Here is a 21,814-nt window from a genome sequence, read left to right as displayed (position 1 = left end):
GGAGAGGTCCAAACAGGACCTACCCCCGCATACATCCCTGCCAGAAGTATCTTTGCTGACGTTTGTAAACGTGTCCCCACCCTATATCCTGTTCAATCAAGAACGTCCTAAATACTGTCATTCGTTAGTTCTCACAAGGGATATATTTTTCCTCCTCTCCGTGAAACTTACTGCATTCTGAATATTGTTTGTAAGAATAATTTAAATCTATAGAAAATATATTTAAATGTCCTGTTACGCATTTAAACTATTATCGTTTTTAAACTTTAAAAATCTCGCTCAACGACTCGTTTCGTATTGCAGACGTACGGTTACTTAAACAACAATTCTTAAAGATTTTACAGTGTTTTGAGAATGTACACCAATGGAAATAAAGTAAATTTTCAATTCTTTTTCCTAAATCTTTCTTTGTAACATGGGGTCAGAAAAAGCGCCCAGTTTCATGTCTCAAGAAGAAAGATGAATCTGGAATAGATTTTTTTTTTTTTTTACATTATCATAAAAAAAAGTAGTTCATATAATCACTCTTGTGTCATGTTTTTAGTGTGAAAGTGGAGGGGCAAAACGAGTATATTGCCCTCCATGAAAATTTCAAGGGGGCAGCTGCCCCCTTGCCCCCCGTTTCCGACCCCCCTGGCCTGGCCAGAGTTGCCAATCTAATGTTTTTTTTTCCAAATTTTGGAAATGTAAACTTTCCTTACTTTACAACTTACGAAAAATGTAGTTATAATAATGTGCAAATTCTGAAATGTCTGACACTGGAGCCATTCAGTCATCAGAATAAGTTAAACGCTTATAATGAGACAACTGAAAAGCAGGACAAATGGGCATCAGGCTCGACTACTAAGCCGGACACGGGACAGGACCTCCAAAAAGATATCTGGGCACCCTAGATATATGTTTAGCTGTAGGATGACTAGTTTAAGATCCTTACAAGATCTTTAGACCTATTTGCTTGTTCTTCCGTTACATTTTAATCTGTGGTATGACAGTTTCTTATAAAGTGGCTCCCTCGTTCCTATATAGCTAGCGCACGTGCCTTTGGCGTTGCTGGAGACGTGGGTTAGATTTCCTGTGGGAGTTCACCTGGTTAAGCTATTGGCCACGTCTCGTATAACCTCGCTACTGAAAGGGACACATCCAATCAAGCTTCTCTTAAGGTTTGAAGCTATTTTGAATGTAATCAGATAGTTACTAATAGGGAGAAATTAAAATTTCATCAGTTTACAAAGAAAATGCCATAGGGATGGTATTGTACTTATATTAGGGTTGCACGCAAGACGAGATAAGATATCATTTTCGGGACGAGATTCGAGATGAGATCACACTCTCATTACCTAGTTTCGAGTCGAGACAGCCTTAAGCCTTGTCTTGTGCGTATCAGTAATTTATATACATAGTGTTGCTTACGAGACGTAATAAGGGACTGTCTCGTCTCATAGGCAACTGGGCAACATTAAAGTTAATATAGAAATTTGATGAAAGTATACACATATAGTTTATCTTTTGTACATAGTTTATGGCACTTGATACAAATATCAATGAGAAGGTATATAACTGACATCGCAGATTGTGTTGCAGTTGCTGTTTCTTCACTTCATCTTTCTCTTGCCCTATCAATGTTGTTGCTTATATGGGATGAATAGTGTTCGCTTTTTTTCTTAGACATCAGCAGTTTTGTCATGACAACTTCGTGCGTGACATTTTCTTGCTTGACAGTAATTTTCTGTTCTTCTTACATGTGACCTTGAAGTATTTATATGAGCTTTTATTTTATTTGTAACACTTAAAGTATTATTCTAAAAGGTGACGTAGATATGCAAAGACACAGCATAAGTTTTTCTAAGTAAAGGTTGTTTTCAAAATAAATTGTTTTAAGAGTATGTTAAAAGATGTCCTAGTTAGTCAAATCAAGTTCTTAAAAGATAATAACTGATAAGTAGTAAAAAAAAAAAAAAAAAAAACTTCGATTATACGGTTCACAAAGTACAAAATTATATAGTATTTTGTACATTTGTTAGTACCTCCCTGGCGCTTCCCACAGTCTAGCCATATTTCGTTATCGTATCCTCAATTGTAATATATATCAGCGTGCCACTGAAACCCGGAAGAAAAACTGATTTGATCCTTTTTTTATATGGAAACTAGTCTTCGGCTTGGAAGGAATGAAACTAAGCCTTTCATGCGCTTAGTCTGAAATGTCACTAAAGACATTGAACAGAAGATTCAGTTCAGTTTTGTATAAGTTATACTGAAAGTTGATGTTGAAGTTAAAAATTCTTATTCATCTTAAATCGTCATTAATAAAAGCATATGAGGTTTGTTCAAAAAGTAATGTAACGCTCTCACAGTTGTCATTCTTCCTCTTCGAAGTTCCCGATAGCTCATAGTACTGGTCATTGCTCTTTCGCACAGCCTTTAGATGGCGCGTTTCTTGGATGACACTCTCGCAATATTAGTTGCAAGATCACGGAAACTTGGTCAAACGTAAAAGGGTATTGTATTAAGATTTTTTTTTTTTTTTGCGTCTGAAGAGCACTCACCAGCATAAATTCATCGCTAACTTGTTTAAGTGTGATAGTGCAGATGTCACGGAAACCAGTATGGACGACTACAGTGGGGTGGGAGGGGCAAAAGGGGGCGTGGCTCCTTCTTGGAATTCAAGTGAATCAATAATTTCAGTTGTTTTCGGACTCAAGTAGTATTATCTAAGTTAAATTGTCTAGTATTTTCTTTATTTCTTGAAGTTCTTAACTTGTGTTGTAAAAATGTATGTGTTCTTAACTTCTGTTGTAAAAATATATGTATTACTAAGTGGTCAGCAAAATTTAAAAGCATGCCTTGTTGAAAACTACGCTGTTATGACACCATACATATATAAAGCAAGACTACAAATTTTGCTCCCGCTTGCGAAAAATCGTCCAGGCACTCACGGAAATAAATGAATTTTGTGTTCTGAGTTCGATAACTGTAGGCAAATGTGCAAGTGGAAGACGCTGCACCATCTCCGTACAACTCCGACCTGGCACCCTGTGAATTTAATCTTGTCTGATCACTGAAGAAGCAGGATGGTAGGTGATTGTAAATCGATATGAAAGTTAAGCAAGCCTTGCTCATGGGACTTAAGAGAATTAACGCGTATTCTTCTTCAATACATTTGTATACTGTTGGAATCAACGAATCAGCCTTTGGACCCACTGAAAAGTAATGTGCACCAGTGCCTTAGTACAGTGTAAATTTTCATGTCGAATAAAGTGACCATGAGAGCTCTTGTTACCTTACATTTTACGTATACTATCGAATTTACGCCGTTATGTACTACGTAAAGTTTATCATGTAAATTCCAGTTCTTACAGAAAATGGTCGCCACTATAGTTCGAAAGTGCATCACTGTAGATGACAGTGGTGGTATTTTTCTTTAAGTTCAACATCCCATGTTTATGTCCCAATTGAGACGACGATAATGAGTTGAATGGTATTGGTAGAATGCAGAAAGTGAGAGGGAACGGGAGAATCCCGATAAAAATCCACGCATGTGGTGTTTGTCCACTACAGAATCCTATTTAACGGAGGTGAGGTCAAACCATAAACCCTCGAACTCAAGATAAGCGCACGAAGACATTGCGGCTCCAGTAAATTGTAGTAAGTAGCTCAAATTAAAGATATTGTACTGTAAATTATGAAGTATTGTAATAATTCAAATTATCTTCAATATATTCCGGAGGAATATCCTTATTGGCGTGTATATTCTTCAAGAATATTTTGATTTAGTAAGAATTCCCAGCTTGATTTTGTCCCTGTGCCAGGAATAAATAAGTACATTTTTAATTAAATATCGTAGAATGATAAGAGACATACTTTTCTGGTTAAGTTCATTGACATTTGTACGGAATTGCATTTTCTGAGATCAAAATTATTTTTATCATGTGGCAATTGAGGTGAAATGTGTCGTAAAAGGAAGTAAATTATACTTCATCACGTAACATGATTCAGTAGCTGCAGAGATGGCGCCTTTTGGGCGGATCCACTAAGAATTATCTTAACACACTTCCAGAGCGTTTTAAGTAGCACTCTAGCGGAAGGTCATCAACATTTCAGTGCTGACTCATTGGTAGCAAAAGGAACCACAATGTCCCTAGAATTACAGTAGGTTATTGTTTAAACGGTTCTAAAATACTTCTAGGGGCCTTGACAGTGGTAAAAGTTCCTGATGCGATCATAGGTCATGTGGAATTGTGTTCTTCCCCAAGTTTTCTCGTACAATTTGAGCTTACTTAAGGTTCCATCATCATTTATAGAAATTTATTTTTTAAGCATACAATACATAATCGCGGGCATAATTTCTTTCACTTTATTGATAATTCTTCAATTCGTTTGTCGAATCTCTGTATTTATTTCTCTTGGTTTTTATAGATTGTGTTTCATTGTAGACACACTACCTTTGCTAATCGATAAAATACATGCGTAGTTTTAGAAAATTCAGATTGTTGTTAAGGGTCTTCACTACTGCGAAATTAAACTACCGCTAATTTTAGAGTTTTTCTGTAATATCTTCAAAACAAATAAAAATTTTCGAAATACAGAAACGTAGTGAACTAGACAATACTATTTTACATGTGATACCTTTACCTCAATTCGCTTATCTACTTTTGGTATGCCTCTATTTACAAAACCCGCAAAAAATGCTAAATCTATCTACAGTTGCAAATCGAAAGTAGATAGATGAGTTGTAATAACGGTATCAGGTGAAAAATCGTATTGTCTAGTTCACTACGTTTCTCCTTTTCGAAAATTTTTATTTGTTTTGAAGATATTACAGAAAACCTCTAAAATTAGCGGTAGTTTAATTTCGCTATAGTGAAGACCCTTAAAGGTGCCGTCCCACGCCATAAGAAAAAAAAAAACTTTTTAGAAAAAGATGAGCAGGAATCCAATATGTAATTATGCAAAGTACATTTTGCAAATGTTAAACGATGTATTTGTAAGACTGTTATTATGCATATTTATCGTAATTTGTTTCCAGTTCAACAGGTTCGATTCTGAAGCTGCTGTTGATTGATATGGTGGAAACATCTAAATACAGAAGTGCTGTTTAAGTGTTCTGAAGGTAAAAGCAACATTTACGAATTGGAAATACTCTTCCCATAGATTCACATACATAGTGATCAAGAAGTTACTCAATCCATTGAGGTACTACAAAAAACGTTGAAAATGACCATCTTTACTCCTTCATACATGTGTACGTTTCTTGTGTTCTTGAGTACGCTTTGGAATATTGGACATAAAATATTAACTGTTTTGGAACTATTTCAAATTTAAAAACTAGAGAACGGGGAAGGGTGGGGTGCGTCTTGGGACCCCCACCTGACTGTTTTTATTGTCGTTGCGCGGTCTAAAAATGTAATTTTCAATAACTTTCCGAGTCTTAAATTGAAATATTTTGGATCCTAGAAAGCCGCGAATTCGATTGTTTTGTTTGAGTAGGAACCGTTATATAGTCTACCATTCGTTGAATGTTGGTCTGCTGTTCTTCCAAAGTATGCCGATGGATTGTATAAGCTGCTGACTTCAGATATTGCCGTAAGAAAAAGTCTGGAATGAGGTCGGGAGGCCGGGGTGACCAGTGGCTTGGAAACGATGTGCCATAATTACGCCAATTCCAAACACGCTATGGTCAAATAAGTAGTATGGAGATTGCTTTGTACTGCTTTAACCATGCCTTCTCATCAGTTTGAGTAAGAAGAAATTGCCTGATAAACGTTCACTGTTAGTTGCCGTATGGCTCTCTTGTGGAGACATGGCAGATCATATGTGGATCTTTTGGGCGAAGGGGGGGAGGGAGGAGACACATCTGTACATGCATTTTGTCAGGCGACCATAAACGCGAATTATGTGAATTCATGTATCTCTTGAGGTGAAACGAAGCCTTGTCTGAGCAACACCAATCATCTATATCATTATTATTATTATTATTATTATTATTATTATTATTGAGTTGAGTTGATTTTAGTTTAGCGCCCCTTTCAGCAGCGAGGCTATATGAGACGTGGACCTACTGATTAACGTGGAATCCGAACCACATGAGCTCCCGCTATTATTATTATTATTATTATTATTATTATTATTATTATTATTATTATTATTATTATTATTATTATTATTACCGTGAAAAAAGTTTAGTGGTTTGACCTATTCAGAGTGACTTCCCAGAATGTGCCTTTGCATAACTTGTCGCGGTGGTTTCGTCGCTCAAACTCCTCATGTACGCTTCAAGAATGCAAACCTTTCCTCCAGTTTGAACATCATGTTGCTGTGGTTCTGTATTGCAAGTCGCTTGCCTCAATTATCACTACCTGTCACGTCACCTGCCATAAAATAAATATTTGTGCCAAGGGTTGCGTGACCGTTTTAGTTTCTTGTTGGAGTTTTTACATGTTTGAATGATGAGACTAGTACTTTTAATGCGTATTAGAATATCCGAGTATCACAATTTTTCGTACAATTTATTAGAATATAATGAATTTTTTTATATACTTTAACATATGTACTAACCTTAATTCTAATTATTTGTGTGTGTGTGAGACATATATCCGGATTTCCTCTGATTTCCGAATTTTCATTGAAATTCGGATTTGGCCATCCGTAGTCCTGACGTAAGACTTAGATATTCCATAATATTAACTTTCCCTTCATCATCATCTTTGCAGATCTTTCCCACGTCAGTCACAATTAAATTTTTTCTTAAACAATTCCCCAATCAGTTTTTTTCAAATTTTGACCATCTTGTTACTTATCCTCAGTATTATTCTTTCGTGTTCGTACTTTTCTCAGTATTTTCTCATTGTTTGTCTGTTTTACTCAAGTAATTTATTCTTTGCTGTGTTGAATTTTTAAAAGATTCAAGTCGATTTTAGCATCTGTAAATGTTCTTTCTATAAATATTGCATCTATCAAGGAACATTTATAGATGATAAAATCGGTTTGAATCTTGTAAAAAATCAACATACTTTCGTGCAAAGAATAAATTACCTGGGTAGAACAGACAAGCAATGAGAAAATATTGAGAAGAGTAGGAACACGAAATTATATATATATATATATATATATATATATATATATATATATATATATATATATATATATATATACTTTTCCTGAATTCAAAAAGACAAGACTGATACATATTACTGAAGGGTTTCTCTTCGCGTGCAACTTCAGCGTTAGTAGTCTGTCATCCGTAAATAACTTTCAGTTTCTAAAAATAGATAGCTTAATAAAAAGCAGGTTTGCATAACTTCAGTTCTTTTTTTATATATTAGAAGCAGGCCAGACGTTGCTACCTTCCTGATTCATAGATGAAAATGGATCACGAAAATCTTCGCATATTTTGACATAATATTTAAAAGTGATTATTTCTTAAATATTGTTCTGCAATTCGTATTGACCTCGTCATATCTCGTTCGCGAATCCAAGAATCATCAGTGCGTAAGCAGTGGTAATCAGAGATGATGACATGATGACAGATGTTTTCCGAATGTATAATTATTAATTGAAATCAATGAATGACATGCACGATTTTGCTGGTGATTGCGGGTGTTTTGGTATATATATATTCGGGCTATAGTGATTAAATTCGGCATGATTATAGCTTTCCGGAACCAACCGACAGGAAAATTGCCAAAAGTGAATATTTTTAATTTTTAGGGGTCTAAAGAGAGGATGAAGAATTTCCCCATGTTATTTAAATGGGCTTTTTTTTTTTAAACCTATAATCTCATGTTGTAGGTACTTAGAATTGGAATAAAAACTTGAAATTCGGTATGATTGTACTTTTTCGTTAGCACTACCTAAGTAAATCAGTAAAAATAAAAAGTTCAAACTTTATAGTGGTTTTATAGGGAACTGAAAAATCTTTCCCATGTTATTTATATGGGACACCTTTTACACCCCCAAATTATTGAGCACTTCTTGTAGGGCTACAATGATTAAATTTGACATGATTGTAGCATTTCGGGACAAACCCACAGGAAAATTGACAAAAGTGAATATTTTTAATTTTTTAGGGGTCTAAAGGGGGATGAAGAAATTCCCATGCTATTTAAATGGGTGTTTTCTTGGGATACAAAATCTTATCTTTTAGATAGTTGAAATAGGAAAAGAAACGATAGAATTGTGGGTTCAAGAGGTGAGAGGCCGTAGGCCGAGCAAAGATAGTGTGTGGGGGCGAAGCCCCCGGATGGTCAGGTTCAGGAAATATGAAGAGCAAGTTCACGAAATTCGCTGTTGATTCAAAGGCCGATAGATAAGAAGTGCAAGGCCGTAGGCCGAGCAGACTCGGGTGTCTGGGGGCAGAGCCCCCAGCTAGCCAAAGGCTAGTGTATATATATAATCAATCGACATTGTCGGGGCTGCGGTGACTTAGTGGTAGAGCGTGTAATTCTGGTGCATGGGGTCCCGGGTTCGAACCCTGCTCCCGCCAAGTGAACTTTGTGGTAGACAAACACCGTGTGCGTGGGTTTCCTCGGGGTTCTCCCGTTTCCTACCACTTTCTTCATTCCACCATTTCATTCATTTCTCATTATCACCATCTCCTTAACCTAGCCGGCATAAACGTGGGACGTAAAACTCAAATTTCATTTTATTTCATTTCAATCGACATTGTCATTATGATACGCGTTCTGTCTAGTGGGAGGTCACTTGCCGTACCTGAGAAGTTTCCGTGCAACTACTAGGATTTCGATCACACTATAAATTCATAGTGTACATTAATTTTTACCAGACTTATGAACGAGGCTTAATGTAAATTCAGTTCCCATTCTTAGCTTTCAAAACATTATTCATAACTAGCCCTCGGCTAGCTAGTTACCTAATCCCCAGACACCCGCATATGCTCGTCGTTTGCTTCCTTCTTCGCATGGAAAGAATATGTTTATGGCGTTATTCTTTTTTTAAAAAAATTAAAAAATCAAATTCATTTCTCCCTTAGAATACGCGTTTCAAGCCAAGTAAAATGATAAAAACCCATATCGGCCCAAGTGTTAATCGTGTTCAGAAAATCATTTCAAATGGTTCACCAGTTTTCCGTTGAAGATGAGACTGACAGCTTCGATGCAATTTTTATATATTGAGAAAGAAAATAGAAATTGCCTCTTCCCTCGTTAAAAGGACAATTTTCGGAAACGCTGTGGGGCTGTGACACATGGCCATTTGTTTTGGATCAGAAGTGCGTTGAAACACGTCTTTAATTATTTTAAATGAAAGGTGTAAATACTATATATGTCTCTAACTTCATGGGATTTCGAGATATGGGCATCTTATTTTAACCATTCCAGCCCCCTTCCTCTGTTCCTTACCTTTTATGGGAAATACTGTACACACACACACACACACACACACACACACACATATATATATATATATATATATATATATATATATATATATATATATATAATATATTAAAAAGCCCTGAAACATGTCAAACTTTTTTTTTAATCTAAATACCAAATTTTATGTCTAACCTTGAAGAATTTCGAGATAGGGTCATCCTGTTATAACAATTGTAATGTCACTCTTTTTTTCTTCCCCTGTAGGAAATATAAGAAAAACGAGGAAACACTTGTTTAATTATTTTAAGTAAGATATATCAAATTTCATGTTTCTACCCTTCAGAGATTCGAAAATACTAAAATTTTACGGTAAGAATTGCCGCTCCTACTTTCCCCTTCCACTTCAGTTTCCAAAAGTATTTTCTTATTGGTACCTTACGTCACAAATCGTATGGGCTGTCAAAATTGCAACTTTCTATCTTAAATGGCTTGGTCTGGACTTTGATCATTAGTCACTCACGACTTCTTTTATATAAAGAGATGTGTATATGAACGGCGTGTCTGGTTACATATGTCTTCTGCAGTACAATTGCGTTTATTTGGAATCTAGCACCAATGATAGGCCTACTTAATTTTATTTACTGCTTTCAAAATCTTTGCAAGAACACCCAGCTACTCCAGGAGCTGCCAGACCCCAGTGTGTATTGTATCCTATAAGTGCTGTTAAAATTCGAATACTGCATTCTGTGAATATTCATTATTCGAACAACTTTCGAAGTTTAAGAACGAGTATTTGGATATTCAAATACGTAAAATACAGTAGAAAAATTATTCGATTACCTTATGTTCAAATAATTTTACCAGCACTAGTATGTAGCGAAAAAGTGTATATATATGCAAAACTAAATGTCCTTGAATTATATTGTCTTTCGGCCATCCTTGTTTTTCTTTTCACAGTACTTTATATTACGTTTTTCAATATCCAGTTTTTTTGTATTGATGAGATTAACGTGTTGATGAGAGCCTTCCCGAGTGCTAAGCGAATGTTGCAAGTTGTGGCGTACACAGAATCTCATCAAGGAAGGGGGTTTCAAGTTTCTAAGCTCATATTATCCCAGGAGGTTGTATGCATTTTTAATATGGTTTGTTATTATTATTATTATTTGCATATTTTACTCAAAGGGAATTAAAACTCAGACTTTTCTTCGTACGCCATTGATTGAAACGCCGACTCTCGGAATCCCATTTTAGTTCCTGATTCATGTGGTTGTGCTAGACTATAAAAACTAATTTTCTTCAGCAACCAAACTGACAAAACATTATTTGCCAATAGGTGACAAGTTGTAATGTTCTAAAAATCAACCATTAAAGTGTTAACGTTTGGGTAGGCTGAACTGAAGTTGTCTGTCGTGAAAGTTGATAGTGGTAAGTAGGTAGTAAGATTTTTAAAATTTAAGTTGATACAAAATAATTATTGTCATATTTTCTTAAATGAATAAATATTGACTAAACTGTAGTATTTGTGGTTCAGACAGCGTATTACATGAGGACTTTTATTTATGTGATCTGGTTCCTTGATCCTACAAGCAGAGCGCTTTAAGTCGGGGGAATATTATACGTACACAAGTGTAATTAGGCCATAATTTTTGAATATATGGAACCTGTAATTCTAATTCTCAACCTATCCATTTACTCCATGCCTTAAGTTTCCAGCTTACATAACCCTTCTGTAAACACAGGGGAAAGGAGCTTGTTATCCTAACTGTTCTACTGGTTTAGTGGCCTCGTCTAGCTTTATTACGGTAAACGATCTAGAACCTACCTATGTGAGACATTCATGTACATTATAGATACATTATCATTGTAATAAGTTTGTGTTTTAACATAGAAAATGAACGTACTAGCTTGTTTCCGTATAAAATAAAAGCGTAATGTTGAACGGCGCGTTTACTTCCAGTTGTTTTATTTGGATTTAATGTTTACTTGCATGCATCAAATGATTGACAGGCACTTCAAATAAATTACTAAGTAACTATGGGTTGTAAGTGTAAATAGTATGGTGCTATCATTCTTATAACCGCTTAAAAGCTATAATTAATTATTGTTACATTTTAACGATATAATTTGTACACCAACATCGAAAGCTTAGAATCAAATTGAATCTGTCATGTCATAGTGTCTACTAATATACATTCCGTGACTGACCACTGTTATACACATACGTAGCGTGACATGATAAAGACTTTTTGTTCACAATGTATCTCGCTCCAACAGCTTTATCAGGGTAGTTAAAAAAGAAAGATATATGTTATGATGCAGTGGGCTGATAGAAGTTCTTAATTTTCTCCTTTGTAGCTCAAGCGAATAAAAGAGTTAGGTAGGTATATTGTAATTATTAAATCACCGGAGCAGGTGTGTACGTACGTATAAATTTCATGAAAACTTATTTTGAAGTCCCTTGGACATCACAACGCGAAATTTTATATCGTTTTGCAGCACTTTTCGTTGATATGTTGAACTACTACGAGAAGAATAGTCAATAGCTTTCGAAGTTAAATGATAGGAAAAATTTTCCTGATTACGAAAAATATATTGTTATCGTCATAATCAAGATAAGCAAAACAAACGTATTATATTGACCGATCAACCATGAACTTAAACTTCATTCTTTGTTTAATAAATTGCTTAAAAAAAAATACTAGTTCATTTTCATTTCCTTAATGCGTTTTTTTTTTTTTATGGAATATTACGTTTGATAATATGTTATAGATGGCCAGAATTATCCGGATTCCCGAATCGGTAATTTCACTTTCACTAATTATAAAACTACTACAATTTTGTCAAAACAGTAGCAGTGAGATTTCATTTGCTGTGTCAGTTTCTTGTTTCTGTTATTTAACAAGAGATGTCTTAGAAAAAATAGCCTCCCACAGACATTCTGATCTTCCATTTTTAGTAATTTTCTTCTTTAGAACTGTTTCAAATAGAGCAATGACTTTTGCATTCGCGTTTATTTAGCTGGTCCCTGAATTAGTACAAAATAGTGTAAGTATTTTAGTCTAGGAGAAAAAAACTATTGAAAAAATGAAATGAAATCTTCTAACATCTTACGCTTTTATGTACTTTAGGCTTAAGGAGACAAATGTTCAATGAAAGTGAACGATTATTATAAAACAGTTGGTGGAATGATAATGTGGAGGAAACGGGAGAACCCTGAGAAAACCTACGGACAGGATGCTGCTCACCACAAACTCATTTGACTTGGGGTCAAACTAGGGACTCCTAGTATCAGAGGTGAGCACTCTATAACTGAGCCACAGTGTCACTCTCCTCCCTCCCCCCCAAAAAAAAACGATTACTGATCAGTGCTTTTCTGTGAATTAATCTAAAGTAATTATAGAAAAGTTAGATATTTCTTTAGTATGACAACTAATTATAGTCCGGTATGATATTCTTAAGTAATCAGTTTGAATTCATAAACCACTTTCTGCGATGAATACACAGTACAAAAATTGTCAAGACTTCTATGCATTTTAGTTTTTCAACTTGCCTTGAAGTGAAGTGATAAGGCAAAACCATAAATACCTCGTTGAGGCTCTTATCCTGTAAAAACTTCACTCTGCATGATTTAGATGCATTGACATTAGTTAATGTCGGATCCACTTGGATGGTTAAAAGATTTCATAAGTAGAAAATATAATTTATTTTTATTTATATTACTGTGTACACATGGAGTCAGTCTACAAACTATTCGGTGCAAATTAGAGTAACAAACTTCCTACTAAGCATTGAATACTAAATTTAAATTTCAAGCCAACGAGGATTATCGCATTTCGCATTTGTTCAGTAACAAATCACATTTATTTGTTTCGGTAGTCTTACAATCATCGTGGAGAGTTATGTTGATTTTCCTTCATATGAGTAATTATTCGCAAGTAGAATGGAGAAACGCTATTTAAAATTCTTTTGCGGATTTTATAAGAGACGTAAAAATTATGGCATGCATGGATTTCTTCAACTTGATATTGTTCGATGGCTAGATGTGGGTACTGGACAAATTCATCGATCGAAATGTTATAAAGCAATGAGAGAAATATGAATTAGTAAAGCCCGACCGAGAAAAATACGTAAGAGTTAAGCAATTTAGCGTACGTGAAATGTTTATTTGCGATAGTAGAACTTACCAACTTGCCAACCAGATTAGTAGTGCTGAAGTATTTTTAGAATGCCAGATATTTCGTAACTAACAAATAGAGAGACGGTGCGGTATGCGTTAGCATTCTGCGTCACAATCATGAAGTCTTACCGATTTGGAGATTGGAGCATTGTTCTTCTGAATTCCATAGTCTTGATTGATGCCTTCAAATATAAAAACCCAAGCACCAAAATTGAGCGCTTCCCGAAAAATGTCCACTCTCTTACTGTAATTTGGTTTCTTACGCGACATACAGACTGATCAGAATTTGTTTCGCAAATATTTTATTGGAGTTCCGAAGAGAAAATGGCGGGGTTACAAGAGTCTATCAAATGCCAAAATTGAAACCAGAGATTTGCATGAAATTCAGCGGGTCTCTGTCTTCTGTTTACTGATGTGTTCGAGTTGATTAAAGCTAGAGTTGCCTACGAGGCAAGAAGTACATTCAAATTTGAGACGCAAAAAAAGCCTTACGAGTCTTGTGGGCAGCAGTACTTACGTCTAAGGGATATCAATTGGTCAATATTTTTGCACTTCCAGTATACTCCGAAAGTTTCCTTTGTTGAAAGCAGTTAGTATAGCTTTTGCGCCAAGGGCATGAGAGACCCCGGTTCGATTCCCGGTGGGACTTCAAGAGGTTCGGATTCTCCGATAAACTGTAGGTTCACGTGTCATATAGCCTCGCTGCTAAACGTGACGCTATACTATTTATTCAACAATTATCTGTATATAGCATCTGAATTTCCTATTACTAACTTCAAAGTTCTACCAAGACTACTTCTAAAAGTCAGCTACATAAATTTTCAAAACGAGGCATTCTACAAAATTTACGGTACGAGGCTATCTTAAATCATATCTCGTGTGCAACACTAATGAAAATCTAGACAATCATATTCTCAGATACTTTGAAAAGCGATTGTTCAACTCAATATTTGTGAAAAAACATTTAATTGCAGGAGTTGAAAGTTTTTGTCTACAAAATATCTTTTATTCGAACTTCTTTTCCGAACCAGAAGATCCATTGCAATCAACAGCAGAATTTCGGTTAACAGCAGTGTTACTTCATGTGGCTATATATTCGGCCTTTGTGGGTTTATATAGCCCACAGAGAAACCTCGAAAAAGAGAAAAAATGTTCGGAGGAGATCAGTGTCATATTTTCCTGTTGACTGCTCCCACTTTCATCTTCTAAAAATTAACTTTATTTTTGACAAGCGTCTAAAATCGCAAATCAAATCCTCTTAGCTAGTGGAGCTCGGTAGGTTTGAGGGGGCGCGGTGGCTCAGTGGTAGAGCGTTCACCTCCGGTGCTTGGGGTCCCTGGTTCGATCCCAGCTCGCGCCGTGTGGACTTTGTGGTGGACAAACACCGTGCTTTTATCGGGGTTCTCCCGTTTCCTCCCACTTTCTTCATTCCACCATTTCACTCATCTCTCATCATTACCGTCTCCTTTAGCCTAACCGGCATAACCGTGGGACGTAAAACTTAAAGATTTCATTTTTTCGGTGGGTTTGACCAGACACATGTTAAGATAACTTCTGTTATACTCAAGGATGTAAACAAATCCCTTCTCATGAGCAATCGATTATATAAATGCACTTCTAGTTCCTTAGTGAATTCAATAGTTACTAATCCTATTATCACCAATCCTGTGTGGACCATGGGATATTTTTTGTTTGTATACGCCAGCCAGTTCTACGACTTCATGGCATTCTTTCTTTTGTGTATGTAGTTATAATTAACTTTACAATTTAAAAATCACTAACTTTACGGAAAATAAGAACGAGAACAAAGTTGCATGTGTAAATATGGATACTTTTACATAGCATCCCGAAGATGTTTACTTCTAGATTTAATAGTATCCTTGCATAAGAATATTGTGTGAATAAGATAATTTTCATGCGTGTATGCATAAACCGTTTGAAGACAGAGATTCTTTATTATTATTATTATTATTATTATTAATCCAAATAAGTGTATACCACTAGTGACAGTTATGAACTTTGAATCTCGTTTTTGACCAAATGCCAATTCTTGAAGATGGAATGAGGCAGTAAATAAATTTTTACGGCTGTTGTTATTAAAATTGAAAAGGTAATGGAACATCTCCCTAGCAGAATCTGCCTTCTCGCTTCATCTTTCAGATCCTTTATTATATGATCTGTTGTAAAGAACGCGTGTAGTTGAAGGGCAGGAAAGGTCGAAGTTATAAACCTGGAACAGCGTATGGTATATTATAAAGATGGTGATTGAGACATTTTGAAACAAGCGTGCTTGAGGAGCAGTTATTGCCGAATGGAGGATACTTACAGAACAGAGAATTCTTTGTGTCCAAGTATTCGTAACAAGCAACTAGCTAGCGATCCACGTTGCCTTTTTGTTGCTGCTTTACAGGTCAACAACTGAGCGAACTGTGTAGTATATTCGCATGTAATTTAATCGCTTTAGATTATCAGGAAGAAGTTTCCTTTGGGAATTTTGCTGTGATGAATGATAGTAGATTCTGAGCGGCCAAGCTGCAGTGTTACCGGCAATTCGGAAACTTCTGTCATTTTGATGATGATAAAATTCACAGTAAAATCATATCGAGATTTTATCCGCGATGGAAAGACGAAAAGTTAATGAGAAGGCAGTGCAGGGTCCCTTACTCTTACTCTTCTCGTGCTTTATATTCTCGAATTTATTTTTTTTAAAATACCTAACTCCGTATCGTGATCCCTTTCAGGGAATACGCAGTTTTAGTATTTCCTTCTATAAATTACTAGCAGCGTTCACCCCGCTTCGCTGCGGTCACCCCCGAACGCAATAAACTTTGTTACTTAGATAATTTTTACTTTTTCGCTTTCAAATTGCAGTAAATGTTAACATTATAACGCCTGTCATTTATGTTAACCCGCCGAGTGACACGCTCATGCGGTTTGCATATAAATACGTTTATTTTTATACCTACGATGAACTAACAAAGGATTTGTACGTAATGGACACCTGAATGGTCAATTATCTCAAGACACTGGTAATTGAAAATTAAAGTGATATGATAAAAACCATCTAGGGTCCAAATCCTAATAACCCCCCAAAAATAAAAGAAATTGGTTCAGCCGTATTAGCGTGATGAGCGGACAAAGGATTTGTACGTTCTCTTTTATATATATAGATTTACACAAGTAGCATACTGAATTATTAGCGTTTCAGTAGGCGAAGTATCGAAGGTCTTTTACTTGCATAATTTGTATGCTACAGTGTAAATTCAGATGATGATCAACTTTTATCGTCATGAGTGGATCAGTATTTCATTTTTTTTTTTTTTTTTTTTTGACAATTAGTTGGTAATTGGAAGAGAACTTTTTGCTGTAGGTAGTAGAAATTTGAGGCATTATTAGGAAACAACTGAAAGAATTATTTTCGGAAATAGGCATACGAGACTATAGAATAGAATAGAATAGAATATAGTTCCAGTTTATATTGTGTGATTTAAATGTGGAAGTGTTTTCTTCCTTACTTCGCAAGCAACCTATAGATTCAGTGTTAATCCACACATACAGTTACCATAAATATTTATAATTACTATAAATATGTCGTCGTAAGAGATACATTAGAAAGTTCTTAATATACTTAATTCAAATCACAAACGTATGTAGTATACTCTGTACACATATATTGATTGCGAATGTATATTAAACTTATTAAGACTCCTACACCACGACAAATATAACCTAAAATATAACATTTGAAACTTTTTAGAAAACTAAATAAACCCCGATGTAGTAACCGATAAACAAACTAATATAAACATTGTTTGAGTTCAGTCTCTCTTTTCGAAATACTTTTCACCTACTTTTATTCTATCCGTGCTAAGTTACAAGTTGTAAATATTATTTCAGCATTAATGAAAAGAAAATTAAAATAAAATTAGATAAAATCTTGTTTCTTTATTGGCTAAAAGAGACGGGTGGGATGACAAATAAAAGTGAATGGGGATGGAAGAAGTGAATGAATGAAGAGAACTGAGAAGAGATCAAAGAAAGTCCAGTAGATGTTCGGACAATATGTTGTCTACCATAAACGCATGTGATTTAGGCCTAGGTTCGAACTAGAATGTTTTTCAGTAGGAACTTCATCACTGAGTTCGTCGTCCACTATTATAGAAAAAAAGCTAAGTTCGGCGGTGTATGCATAGCCCTGGCCAAATTTTTAGAGCCAAATTTAGCCCTGAACAATTTTTAGAGGTTCCATACAGTTTGAAAATTTTATCCTTGCTCTCTGAAATAAGGTAGTTTATGAAAAATTAGTGCCTACGTCCTCAGAACACCTCTTATTGAATTTGTTCATGTCTTATAAACGAATGCGTCGCTAACGACATTGGTATTTTTAATTTGTTTCGGAAAAATTAGTGCAGTGTACCAAAACCAAAAGTCTCAGGTGAAACTCTGCTGTCACTCCTTAAAGGAAAGCAAAATTTTACAGTGTAAATTTGGGTGGTTTCTTTTAAGTAATTATTTAATTCCAATTGCTCTGTAAAAGCTTTCATGTGTAAATGTTACATTAAATATAATCTTCCAATATTAAGTGTGGAAGTAATCTAGTGTTAGAACACATGAAACATTAACAATTTCTAAGAATTTGATGTGCCGAAATGGATACTGCAAATGTTTTCCCAGCTGCGCATGGTCCTTAGCTCAGTTTCTAAGCGTAGTATAAGAACTCGAATAGCAACATATTTTTACATGCATACAGGAATTTAGTGCATGATAGTTGGAATTTATTTCTTTAAATTCAAATTGTAGTTCAAAATTTTTTAACATATTCAAAATAGATTCTCGTTAGATAATATGTCACAGTTGAAAGATTGACGACACAGTGTAATGATGTTGTCAGGTTAGTGCAAGGATTTTTCTATTTATAACATCCTTGGGTTAGTGAACTACATTCATTTGTTTATTTGCTTACATTTAACTCGTTCTGGGAATTAATGAATTCTGGATTATATTTCATATAATCAGTCCATATAATCAGTGTATCTCAGCTGCTCGTTTTTTTTTTTTTTTTTCCCCTCTTCGTTTGGTATTACCTGACCAGGATAGCAGTGCGGTTTTGGGAGGATGGCGCTGCTGTTGTGTTTACATTAGTTTCTTGGTAAGCGCGGTGGGACAGGGGAGCGGAGAGTTTCACTCTACAATGTATCCAACGGTTTTTAAAAGTTGTAATTTGGATGTTATGCATAGCCTAATTTCTTTCTTCTTAATAAAGAACCCCGTAAGTTTTGTGGTTGTAGTGAACCATTCCTGCAGTAATGCAGATGTATTGTGAATAGTGATATATGAATGGAAATTACCAATTTAAGAACAACATAGCACAATTTACTTTTTTTTATTTTTTTTTTTACCAAGAACGTCAATGTAATTAATTTCTTGCAATTTATTGCTTTATTTGACTTCTGCAACGTAAAACAAAAAAAAAAGTAAGGCCTACCTATTTTAGGTTTTATTTTACGTTTATAATACAAAGGTGAAAATTCTTAGGTTTTATTTTTAAAATAAAAGATATGCTATTCTGGGGGGGGGGGCAATCGCCCCGCCTCCTGGATCTGCCCCTGATTTGAGCATATGCATGAAATGGTTTATTACGAACAGGACAAAAAGAACTGTGATAGATTGATTACAAGTAATCCGGTTAGAAACACTGCTGCTTGCATTTTAGTTCCAAAACCGGCCGCCCGCACTCGTTCGCTGGTCAGGTAATAATAATAATAATAATAATAATAATAATAATAATAATAATAATAATAATAATAATAACACAGTATATCATAGAGTTGAACCGCACCCTCATATTTGAATCAAACCTGGGGGCGCGGTGGCTCAGTGGTAGAGCGTTCACCTCCGGTGCTTGGGGTCCCTGGTTCGATTCCAGCTCGCGCCATGTGGACAAACATCGTGCTCGTGGATTTTCTCGGGATTCTCCCCTTCCCTCCCACTTTCTTCATTCCACCATTTCACTCACCTCTCATCATTACCGTCTCCTTTAGCCTACGCGGTATAACCGTGGGACGTAAAACTTAAAGATTTCATTTCATTTTTGAATCAAATCTGGCATGGTGACCGACCTTGACCATATATGCAAGGTTATGAAATGCTGTGTGCAGGTCTTTTGTCCTCGAGTTACGGATCATCGAAGTTCGGCTTTTAGATGCAGTCATATTGTCTCAAAATATTCTTATATTGCGCTTCTCTTATATTAATACTCTTAATATTATCTTATTGTCCCTTGTATAACAAAAATACAAGGGACAAACTTATTAAATGTTAATTTGAAGCGTAAGGAAGTGTACGATGGGATGTTTGATTAGCTATGTTGTAAGTGTAGTGTGAACTATAATAAAGATTAATTTAAAACAATAAAAGGTAAAGTTTCCAAAGTAAGTTATTTCTGATGTGCGGGACCGCATGAGAGTGATTATCACAAGTTGTGCCACATGTAATTTGTGATGGGATACTCTCATTTACTCTCAGATTATCATTTCTTTAACTATCTAATCATATTGTATATACAATACCTTTGAGAACTTGACCATAAAGACAGAAGTGGGGGGCCAGCGATGTAGCCAGGAGTTAATGCTGTAGGTAGAGCCTCCTAAGTAATATTGTTCGCATTCATTAAGCTAAATTTGTGTGGATGCAGATTAACTTCCCTCACAGCTCCCACTCAGCTTACCCTCAAATACAGAGCAGGTTCTTGTTAGGTACTGTAGCGAGTCACTCGCTTATAGTGGGAATTGCATTTAAGACACAAAGATGACGATCAGATACTATACTTTGTAGTAACGTCATATAAAAGCACTGTTGTGCGTTGTTATATGACTTTTTTTTACACTGGGCGGTGCTTTCGTTATTGCTTGACCAATCGACGACAAAAGAATATGTGTATATACAATTCGTATGTAAAATTCATTATTACTTTAAAGTAATTTGTCATCCAATATTAAAATTAAATTTCACTATTTTTTCGATGGTTTTATTTTGTGTTTCTCTTCAGATGACATGTTAAATCGGCTTATTTTCAGTATTTCTTTGACATAATTATATTTCAGTCGTATAGTCGCCCTTTCACAGCTTTTTCATAGTGTCCTTGTGTTTTCGACGTACAATGCTATAATCGCTCCACACAACCTCCCCCTTCCTTTTCCCGAGAATAGTGGTATTAAATTTGAAGTATCAGTAAAAGTATTGCAGTGTTTAGAACTATACTCTAAAATATTCTTGAACATATGTTGAAGTCACACAGAAAAAGGACTATTCGATTTAATTTTGATTAAATCTTTCTTATGGCTACTATTATGAAAGTACAGTGTGCGGCAAAATAAACAGTACTGAAATTCGCGTGCAAATGGCGCGCGGGCGCAATGTAGTATTACAACGATTAAATCACTGGTTCCTTTTTATATAAATTTGAGCCATTAAAAAACACACACACCGTCCTTTTTTGATTCCATTTATTGACCTGACAATGACGTTCTAAAGTCTTATTATTTTTAAACATTTGAATATCTTTATATATTAACATTAACTTTATATACCAATTTCCTTATCTTCTTCTGATATTAAAATCAGCCAATCTAGTACAAATTTAGAATATTTTATGGCCCAAAATTACAAATATACAATGTACAGTTGTAGTATGAGCTGTGAGCGCCACATTGTATGCTTAGCTGTGTGTGGACTAGCGGGGTATGCACTTGGAGCGAAGATAATGTTACTTACAACAGAGGAGAAGGTGTTTATTTTAGAGCACTATTTCCACTCATACGGTGTGGGCCAGCATCTCACTTCAGAAGATGAGTGGAGATGCCTCCATGCGGGGTACACTAAAGGAAGCAATTTTCCGAATAGATAATACCCTACCACTATACTGGAGTTAAGAGAGAAGATTCGGTCATTTGTTTTGTTGTTCCACCAAGCCGTATTCACTAACATGTTCATCGATCTACAGAACGGCTATGAAGAATGTTAGACGTAATGGTCAACGTTTTGAACACATGATGTACAGGCTCGATTCCTCTCAAATTTACAATTTGTGTTGAGTAACATTTAGTTGACATCCCTTTGACATTTCTTATGTTTCATTACGTTATACAAAAAATAAATAAATAAATGTCAACTATATGATTTTAGTATTGTTTGTTTTGCCGCATACTGTAGAAATTTGTTTACTCTGAATACCCTTTGTGCCTATGTATTTCTGAGTTATTTTGAAATACGTTCACATATTTCATGTATTGTGGCTCAGGTCCAGAAG

The 21,814-nt window shown here is 35.3% G+C and overlaps 1 protein-coding gene and 1 long non-coding RNA gene across 6 annotated transcripts in view; both read left to right on the top strand.

The window, feature by feature from the left end:
• Actn (alpha actinin) overlaps window positions 1–21,814 on the top strand; it is a 183,431-nt gene that overhangs the window by 58,629 nt on the left and 102,988 nt on the right. The window lies entirely within an intron of this gene.
• LOC145694223 (uncharacterized) overlaps window positions 4,643–21,814 on the top strand; it is a 66,553-nt gene continuing 49,381 nt past the window's right edge. Inside the window, exon 1 of the long non-coding RNA XR_014132967.1 lies at window positions 4,643–5,107. This is a non-coding gene — a long non-coding RNA (uncharacterized LOC145694223). The remainder of the gene's footprint in view (window positions 5,108–21,814) is intronic.

Source organism: Thermobia domestica, chromosome 9 (assembly GCF_964235325.1).
Source record: "Thermobia domestica chromosome 9, izTheDome1.hap1.1, whole genome shotgun sequence".
In the NCBI taxonomy this organism is placed as follows: domain Eukaryota; kingdom Metazoa; phylum Arthropoda; class Insecta; order Zygentoma; family Lepismatidae; genus Thermobia; species Thermobia domestica.
This window is presented reverse-complemented; position numbering and strand designations above follow the sequence as displayed.